Below are 9,432 nucleotides of genomic sequence, written 5' to 3'. Positions count from 1 at the left end.
CATCCTCCCTCTCCCTCTTCTGTCGGCCGAAAAACACAAAAACACACACTTTTTTTTGCTTGTTCCTCAATTCTCGGCCATAATAAACATAATTGATCTTGCCAAATAAATGGTTGACCAAAAACGAATCTCACGGCCAAATCATCCTCAAAACACTATATAAACACGGCCGTATTTCAATTAAACATGCACACACCATCTCTGCACCACCACGACGCTAAACCCTAAACCAATTTCAAGCTATGAAACTGTTAAGACCCCTATCGATCTCAAGCTCAAGCCGTGAAAAGTTTTGGCCGTTAACCCTCGATTCGTAACTGTCTCTGGTAATTGATACCTACTTTAAGTTCATTTTTCATTGTCTAACCAAACCCCCCAAATCAATTGTAACAACCATCTATCAATTAATCTAAATTGGAATCTATGCTTTATGGTTGAATGTTCGGCATCTGCATTTATATTTTAATAACCAGTAACAATCACAAGTTGAGGCACCAGCCTGATGGCTAGTGCGTAATCATTAAGACTCTGGAACGGCCAGGGCGCAGGACCTGGTTTTTCAGTTTTTATTTTTTTTTTAATTTCATTTTATGGCCTTTATTATTAATATGCATACATGTATCATCAAATGAACGTTGTTCTTCTAAACCGAAACCCCGGGTTAGGCCTGGCAATTCGTGTCTTAACAGGTTTAACAGGTATGAAGCGACGCGCTGAACACAAATATAAAACATGAATACAACTCGTTTAAATACCTTATATGTCATGACTATAAGACAGTTTTAAGTTTCATGTACTAATAAGGGAATATGATGGAATCTAGCCTACTAATTTCAATTATTTAAGAAAATTAAAAAATCGCATACCGAACTTTTTTGCTTAACAGGTCTTATCGTGTATTTAACAGTACCCAATTGCCAGCCCTACCCCGGGTTATTATTTTTCCCGGTTAGTGAACTTTTTCCCACTATATCTTTATATATATATATATATATATATATATATATACAGGAGAAGTATAGTTTGAAAACTCTCTTGAGTTGAGGAAACCCATGAAAACCCTATGTAACATCGTTTTTTTGTTACATGTAATATATGTTGTTACATTTAATACAAAACATAAAAAAAATGTTTTGCTATTTTTTTACATTTTTTTAGTAATTTTTATATATGTTTTCAGAAGAGAGAAAATGTAAATAAACTTTTACATTTTTTATTAACTTTAATTGTGTACCACAAGATTTAATCTTTTAATTAAAAATATGTGGTTTAGAATGCGTTTCTAGAGTTTTCACAACTCAAGTGGATTTTTATTCTAACCTAACCCTATATATATACACACACACCCACATAGATTAATGTGCATGTGTATATAAAGATATTTTATTTTTTACTCATAATAAATATAAACCGAATTAACGGCCATTGTTCGAAAGTAATTTTTGAACCGAACCATAATATATGCTCAAGGTAAATTTTCATTTAACTCTCCATAAGATTATATATATTATTTTATAGTTAGTTAACTTAAAATCAAAACATAAAAGTTATGTAATAATAATAATAATAATAATAACTAGTACATAATCAATGTAATAATAATTTAATCCCTAAAGGACTCCAAATTTATTTAAACCGATTAGTAACCTTAACAATTAACAAGTAATTCGTTAATCTCAATTTTGCTTAAAAACTACATCAAATCGCAAATTCGTTATAAGCCTCGTTAATTTTTCGTTTATTAATTAAATTTTATCAAATTAGGGCATTTTTGTTGACGTATCTCAAGAAGAGTGATTGTTGTTATCTTAACTTTTATCATCATCTCATCACTCATTTCACCTATTAAGGTAAGTAATTCACACCCCCCCCCTTACCGTTTTACATTTGGGGGGTGGGTGGGGGGGTTATGCGTTCACAACTCAACTATTTTATTTCACACTATAATTCCATTATTTGCGTTTATATGATATTGCTCAATTAGCTATACGTGCGAATGCGACTATGTGTATATTTTTTAGTTATGGTTGTTGGTATCTCTTCCTCATCAGTATGATCATACCCCGTCGGAGTAGCTCGTTATCTATGTGTTTCGAGTGAAAAGACAACTTTTATATTTTTGTTATGGTAGTTGTAGTAGTTTTATTTACCACAAGGAATTGTCTTTTTCAATACTATATATTCAAAAACCATGATTACTTACTCAACTTTATGTTGACAAACTATATATTTTCACGCATGACGCAGGTAGCTTTTTGGGATGAAGAAAGAAGTTAAAGAATAGTTTGGACCTTAGGATGCATGATGAATAATGATGAACTTTTATTTTTAATTATTTAAGTTGTTATGTTTATTTCTTTTGAGACAATGTTGTGCTTTGCGTACTTGAATTTTATGAAATAAATAATTTGTGTATTTTACTTTAGTGTCTTTTGAGCTATGATACAATTATGTCGCGCCCGGCATGATCCACCGTAGGTTGGGGTGTGACAGATTGGTATCAGAGCCGAAGGCTATAAGATAGGTGGTTAGACGTAACGGCCTAATAGCATGCTAAGGGTCCCTATACGTGTTCCCATACACGCACCTACTTTTTAAATTTTTGTATATAGTTTTATTTATTTAAGTTGTTTATCGTATACAATTGTTCACAAAAGCACACACTTATTCTGAGGCTATGCCTCACCATCAAAATTATTTTCAAAACTTTAGAACAATTTTAATTAGGAATTTCCTTAAGAAATCCCACCTTTTTATTTCTACTTTCCTTGAGGATAATTCGTGTGACGGATGCGTAGTGACTAGAAGGGGGACACACTTGTACACCAAACCCTTGACACCAAGGCTTGCGAGCCTAAGGAAGTGCAATGCACACAAATCTCAATCAACTGTGAGACCCGATTGCCTTCCTGGAGGGTTTGGTGTGGGTGCGAAACCATTAGGACAAAGCGTATCACACCAAACGTTCACGAATCTACTACCCTCATTGTATCAATCGTGGTCATGTGACGATCACACCCTTAATTTATAACCGAATTCACGGTGATACGTGTCTAAACTCGGTTTTTTCCGTCCTGTGTTTTAGTTGAATGGGTGGGTAAAGTATATAAATACGGGGTGGTTCCCGAATTACTTCAACCATCTACCTCAACATCCCTCACAACTAAATTTTAATCGATTTTGTTGAAGCTAATACATCAATGTTTCAATACTTTTATTTGGTTTTCAATATTTTCATTTTGTTGGAAGGAACCATGGTGGCTCATGAAGTCCTAGCCAACAAATGAGACCCTACAATTAAATTTTAAGTTATGTTATTATTTTATTTATTTTTCTTCATAATGTTAGCAATGATAAAACTTTGTATAATTAAGTCTCATAAGTAATGCAATTCCTAACCTCAACCACAATCTCAACCTAAAATCGTTATAAAATTCACAAATATCAATTTACATAAACCCGCATATTTACAATATTTACCAGAGTCTCATAAATTTTACACATTTTATCCTTGCAGTATGTCTTCCCGCCACATCAACTGTACCCGTCGCGCCGGCAACTCTAGCCGTAGCATGTCGTCTCGCATTACGAAGGGAATCGTGGAAGCCCTCCCAATACTCATCTCTCAACTCCAAATCAAGAATGCCACTACTAATGCTCCCGTGAACCCTAATGTTTGCTCTTTCAAGAAATTCACGAATGCTAACCCGACCGATTATCTTGGGACCTAGGGTGCTACCACCCTTCTTCACTGGTTCAAGCACATGGAAAGCTTGTTCCTCCACTTTGCATGTCCGGAAGACAAAACGACCACATACGCCTTAAGTGTTTTTCAAATTGAGTGCCCTCACCTGGTGGAATAGTGAGAAACTTCTCTTAGGGCTGAGGTTGCCATGGCCTTGCCATGGGATGACCTCAAGCAACTCATGCTCAAAATGTTGTGCCCGAAACATGAACTCCGAAATTTGGAAAAAGAGTTTTGGAACTTAAAGCTAGAGGGTGGTGATAATACCGCCTATAATGACCGGTTCCACGAATTGAGCCTCCTCATTCCGCACATGGTCACTCCTTCGGAGCGTGCCATTGACAAGTATATAACGGGTTTGCCGATGCAAATCCAAGATTCCGTCCTAAGTCATGACCCGAAGGATCTTCATGACGTCATTACCCTAGTTGACACCCTCACTGAAAACTACGTTAAGGCCGAGACCTTGACGTGGAAGAGTTCCAAAAAGCTAGATGACAAACTCGCATCTGAGCCTGCTAAACAGTCCAAGCCCGAACCCTCAAAGCCCGAATCCTCTAAACACAACCTCAACCACAACTCATCTTATTACCACAATAACAAATGAAAACCCAATTCATAAAACTATGTCATAGCCCAACAAGCCCCTCCAACCAAGAAACCGTAACCAGCCCACACCCATATTGCAACAACTGCCAACGTCAACATCAGGCCCAATCCACTTGCCGAGTGTGCACCAATTGCCACCGATTCAGCCACCTCTCCCGCTCAACGTTATTTGCACAAGAAGTATGTTGCTTTCTTAGCCCATGTCACCATAAAAGCCCACAAAGAATAGCAACTTTTTGACATCCTGATTGTTCACGCCTTCCCCGAAGACGTTTCCAGACTTACGTCAAGTGGAGTTCTGTATTGACCATGTACCTGGAGAAGACCCCGTAGCCAAAGCATCTTACCGTCTTGCACCTTCCGAGATGTAAGAACTCTCCAATCAAATCCAAGAATTCACGAACAAGGGTTTCATTCGCCCAAATTCGTCTTCATGGTGCGCACCCATGTTGTTTGTCAAGAAGAAGGATAGTACTCTTCGTATGTGCATCGATTATCATGATCTCAATAGGCTTACAATTAAGAATCGTAATCCCCTTCCACGCATCGATTACCTTTCGATCAACTCCAAGGAGCCGAATGTTTCTCCAAGATTGATCTCCGATCGGGTTATCACTAACTTCATGTCCACGAGGATGACATACCCGAGACTGCTTTCCGTACTCGTTATGGCCACTTTGAATTCCGAGTTATGCCTTTTGGGTTGAATAATGCTCCCGCAATTTTCATGGACCTTGTGAATCGCGTTTATAAACCTTACCTCGACAAGTTCGTGACCTTTTTCATCGACGATATCTTCATATATTCCAAATCCGAGGACGAGCACAAAGATCATTTGCGCGCCATTCTTGACTTGTTGCGAAAGGAACAACTTTATGCTAAATTCTCAAAATGCGAATTTTGGCTAAAGCAAGTTCAATTTTTGGGTCACGTCATTAACGAAAAGGGTATTCATGTTGACCCCGCTAAAATCAAAGCCGTAAAAAATTGGAAAACCCCATCCTCTCCTATGGAGGTTCGTTCATTTCTTGGTTTAGCGGGGTATTACCGTCATTTTATTTGCAAACTTTTTGAAAGTTGCTTCACCCCTTATCGCACTAACCCACAAAGGGAATGTTTATGAATGGGGTTCCGATCATGAAAAGGTGTTTCAAACCCTAAAGGACATACTTTGCAATGCTTCTATCCTTGCTCTTCCGGAGGGCAACAATGATTTTGTTGTGTTTTGTGACAATTCTATCCAAGGTCTCGGTTGTGTTCTTATGCAATGAGACAAGGTCATTGCTTACGCTTCGCGTCAACTCAAGGTTCACGAGAAAAATTACGTCACGAATGATCTCGATCTTGGTGCGGTCGTGTTTTCCTTGAAGATTTGGAGACAGTACCTTTAGGGCACGAAATGTGTGGTCTTCACCGATCATAAAAGTTTGCAACACATATTCGAGCAAAAGGATCTCAATATGAGACATACACGATGGGTTGAATTGTTAAGCGATTACGATTGCGAAATTCGCTACCACCTAGGGAAAGCGAATGTCGTGGCAGATGCTCTTAGTCGTAAGAGTCTCATTAAATCTGTCTTGCTCAATTATGTCACCATACAATCCGACCTTCAATGCCGCATCTTCGACGCACAACACATTTCCGTTACCAAAGGTAACTTATACGACGAGATGTCATGTGGCGCCGAGCTCCAAATTGAAATCAAACGGAACGGTTTGCTCTTTTATTTGAACCGTTTATGGTTTCTCGATCGTGAAGGTCTTCGCACACATCCTCGATGAAGCTCATAAGTCATGATACTCTATTCTTCCTGGTGCGGATAAGATGTATGCCAATCTTCGTCCCGTATTTTGGTGGCCGGGAATGAAGAAGGATATCGCAGTATATGTATCCAAATGCCTCACTTGTTCTATAGTTAAAGCCGAGCATCAAAATCCGTTTGGCTTGCTCGAGTAACCGCCAATCCCCGTTTGGAAATGGGATGGCATAGCCATGGATTTCATTACCAAATTCCCCACTACTCAAAGCCGCAAGATAGAATTTGGGTGATTATTGATCGGTTAAGCAAGTCGGCTCACTTCATACCTATTTGAGAAAAGTTCTCCGTAAGTCAACTAGCTCAACTCTATGTCAAGAATATCATTTGTCGTCATGGAACACCTTTGACCATTATCTCTGATCGTGATGGTCGGTTTACCTCTCACTTTTAGAATTCATTGCAAACCGCCTTGGGCACCTGTATTGATCTAAGAACCGCTTATCACCCGCAAACCAATGTTCAATCCGAGCAAACGATTCAAATGCTCGAAGATATGCTCCGCTCTTGTGTTCTGGACTTTGGTGGAAATTGAGATACTCACTTACCACTTGTCGAGTTTTTCTATAATAATAGTTTTCACACTAGTATTGGCATGGCACCCTTTGAAGCTCTCTATGGCCGGAAATATCGTTCCCTAATTTGTTGGAACGAGATTGGTGAATCACAAATCACCGGTCCCTAGCTCGTTCAAGAAACTTCCGACTGGATTGCTCTTATTCGTCAAAATCGTTTAGGCGCCCCGTAGCCGTCAAAAGAGCTATGCCGATAAGCTTCGTAAACTGCTCAAGTTCATTGTTGGTGATTGAGTTCTCCTTAAAGTATCTCCTTGGAAGGGAGTAGTTCACTTTGGTAAGAGGAATAAGTTATCTCCTCATTTTGTTTGACCGTTTGAAATCGTTGAAGAGTTGGTAGAGTTGCGTATCATCTCTATCTACCCAAAGAGCTCTCCAATGTTCATCCGACTTTCCACATTTCCAAACTCAAAAGTGCTTAGCTGAGGGGAATCTTCATACACCCCTCGATAAAGTACAAGTTGATGAATCTATGCGTAATATCAAGAAACCCATTGAGATCAAGGATATTATGGACAAAGAAACTAAGCGTATCCGCATTCCGCTTGTCAAATTTCATTAATAATCTAAACATGGTCCCGAGTTCACTTGGAAAGGGAAGACCAAATGGACACCAAGTACCCGAACCTCTTTGTTACGGCTTAATCTCCAATTTCGGGACGAAATTTTCAAAAGTAGGGAATGTTGTAACATTTGATTTTGTTATGTTTTGTTTTGATTTGTTTTTCATTTTCATGTGCTTGTTAATAATATCCAACCAATTCATGGCCGGGTATTTCATCAATAAAAGATTCCCACAATTGTTTTTTTTATTTTTTATTTATTGTATTTGATTTAAATCGTTAATAACTATTAGAAATGTGCATAAACCACCCTTCAACTAACATTTTCCCATTCTTGCGCCCACAACTAAAGACCAAGGATCATTTAGCAATTATTAAACAAAAATATCTTTCCTTCCTTCCTCTCCTTTTGTTGGCCGACAAACACAAACACACACACTTTTTTTGCTTGTTCCTCAAATCTCAACCATAATAAACGAAATTGATCTTGCCAAATCAATGCTTAACCAAAAACGAATCTCACCGACGCATTAATTGTGGAATGAATTATGTACTAATAGCTAATATGATCAATTTTAAACCATTACCAAGTCATCCTCAAAACACTATATAAACACGGCCATATTTCAATTAAACTTGCAAACACCATCTCTGCACCACCACGATACTAAACCCTAAACCAATTTCAAGCTACGAAACTATTAAGACCCCTGTCGATCTCAAGCTCAAGCCGTGAAGAGTTTTGGCAGTTAACCCAGGATTCGTGACTATTTCTGGTAATCGATAAATGCTTTTAGTTCGGTTTTCATCGTCTAACAAAACCCCCAAATCAATTGTAACAAACATCGATCAATTAATCTAAATTGGAATCTATGGTTTATGATGGAATATTCGGCATATGCATTTATATTTTAAGAACAAGTAACAACCACAAGTTGAGGCACCAGCCTAATGGCTGGTGCGTAATTATTAAGACTCTGGAGCGGGCAAAGGGACAGGTTCAAACCCCCTGGACCCGGTTTTTAAGTTTTATTAAGTTTTTTAAATTCATTTTAAGGCTTTTGTATTAATATGCATACATATATCATCAAATGAACGTTGTTTTTCTAAACCAAAACCCCGAGTTATTATTTTTCCTAGTTAGTGAACTTTTTCCCACTATATCTTTATATACACACACACACACACACACACACACCCATATAGATTAATGTGCATATGTATACGAAGATATTTTATTTTTTACTCACAATAAATATAAAACAGAATTAACGCCCTTTTTCCGAAAGTAATTTTCGAACCGAACCATAATATATACTCAAGATAAATTTTCATTTAACTCCCTGTAAGATTATATAAATTATTTTATTGTTAGTTAATTTAATATCAAAACATAAAAGTTATTTAATAGCAATAATAATAATAATAATAATAATAATAATAATAATAATAATAATAATAATAATTTATACCCTAAAGGACTCCAAAATTATTTAAACAGATTTGTAACTTTAACAATTAAACTAGCAATTCGTTAATCTCAATTTTGCTTAAAAACTCCATCAAATCACAAATCCTTTTTAAGCCTCGTTAATTTTTCGTTTATTAAATAAATTTTATCATTAATAATTACGGCATTTTTTCCGACTTATCTAAGAAGTGCAATCCTTGTTATCTTAACTTTTATCATCATCTCATCACTCATTCAACCTATTAAGTTAAGTAATTCACCCCCCCCCCCCTTTATCGTTTTAAATTTTGGGGGCGTTATGCGTTCACAACTCAAGTATTTTATTTCACACTACAATTCCATTATTTGCGTTTATATGATATTGCTCAATTTGTTATAGGTGCGAATGTGACTATGTGTTTATTTTTGAGTTATGGTTGTTGGTATCTCATCCTCATCCTCAACAGTATGCTCATACGCCATCAGAGTAGCTAGTTATCTATGTGATTCGAGTGAAAAGACTTTAATATTATTGTTATGCTAGTTGTAGTAGTTCATATTTACCGAAAGGAATTGTCTTTTTCAATACTATATATATTAAAAAACCGTGATTACTTGCTCCACTTTATATTAACAAACTATATATTTTCACGCATAACGCAAGTAGCTTT

The sequence above is a fragment of the Bidens hawaiensis genome, unplaced genomic scaffold (assembly GCF_021521415.1).
Source record: "Bidens hawaiensis isolate Kalapana, Puna unplaced genomic scaffold, B.hawaiensis_p1.1 tig00014713_1, whole genome shotgun sequence".
Lineage (NCBI taxonomy): Eukaryota > Viridiplantae > Streptophyta > Magnoliopsida > Asterales > Asteraceae > Bidens > Bidens hawaiensis.
Note: the sequence above shows the minus strand (reverse complement) of the source record.